Genomic DNA, 1,297 nt, shown 5'->3' with positions numbered 1-1,297 from the left:
CGCAGAAGGTAAGATTCTGCCATTCCACATTCATATCTAGAATATCGTGTGTTTGAAACAGTAGAAGGCTGAGCGGTTCTAGAATTTACACAGAAATTCTTATATCACTACAGCTCTTCCCCACTCAATCCCTACTATAGAAAAAAAATATGAATATGAAAGTCAAACCCAGAAGGCACCAAAAATTACTTCACCCAAAAGGTGATGTAAAGTAAACGAATGAATGTGTTGAGGGAGGGACAGCAGAACCTAGGGGGATACCCATAACACATCAAAGGCTGCCAATCATGTGAAAATAAGTAAGAGAAGGAAGGATCATGTGAAATGAGAGATTGTAGCACAAGAAAGGAAGTAGGTGGTGCAATAGCTTGGGGTCCCATGCTTGTCACACAAGTAATTACAAAAAAGTCATGTAATATTGGACTGACTTCCGTATAATCAGCTACAGAACATACTTGCCAGCCAACTTAAATACAGACAAGCATCCTGACCAACACAAGATGCACCCCTTGTATACGATGCGTGCCAAGAATTGAAAGAGATTTGGCGGAAGTTTCCTCCCTCAAATTCTTCCTTTATTATTGATCCTACTAAACATGTGAATGGATTTGGTCTTCGCAGGGGACTATGGACAGCTCTGAATCAATTCTGTACAGGGCATGGAAGCTGTGGTGCCTGATTGTATGAATGGGAATAATAAGATACCCAGTGTGTGACCTTAGGGTGGCTATACAAATTACATAGCACTATCTAAAAAGTGTTTATTATGGAAATTTTCTGGCAAACAGAATGAACTGCATTTGGTGACAAATATCTGTCAACTGGTTAGGACACCTAGATATTCAGTTATAAAATTTGTGTGTGTGTGTGTGTGTGTGTGTGTGTGTGTGTGTGTGTGTGTGTGTGTTTTTGCTTAAATTATTATTTTTTATGTGAAGTCTCTAAGAAAGAATGTCAAATGACCATGTAAGCCATACGATGGTGGTGGTGGTGATGGTGATAGCATCCACAGGTATGGAGCACACAAAGACACAAAAGGAAATAAATTAAACATGTGGCATTAGCACAGTATGTCGGTATGTCTGGATAAAAATATAATAGCTGTGAAAGGCAATAACAGAGCTTGGATTTCACTTTTTGTATTGCTCATATGTATATTCATTAGGCAAAATATCTAAATTTACATCTGTCGTTACTATCACAAATGAACAAGTTTGAAAGCAATGAAAGTCCATCTGTAAGTAGAGAATGGTTATATCTTCAAAATGTGTAAAGGAAGTTGTTAATTTAATTAAGC

This window comes from Schistocerca piceifrons, chromosome 5 (assembly GCF_021461385.2).
Source record: "Schistocerca piceifrons isolate TAMUIC-IGC-003096 chromosome 5, iqSchPice1.1, whole genome shotgun sequence".
Taxonomy (NCBI): Eukaryota; Metazoa; Arthropoda; class Insecta; order Orthoptera; family Acrididae; genus Schistocerca; species Schistocerca piceifrons.
This window is presented reverse-complemented; position numbering follows the sequence as displayed.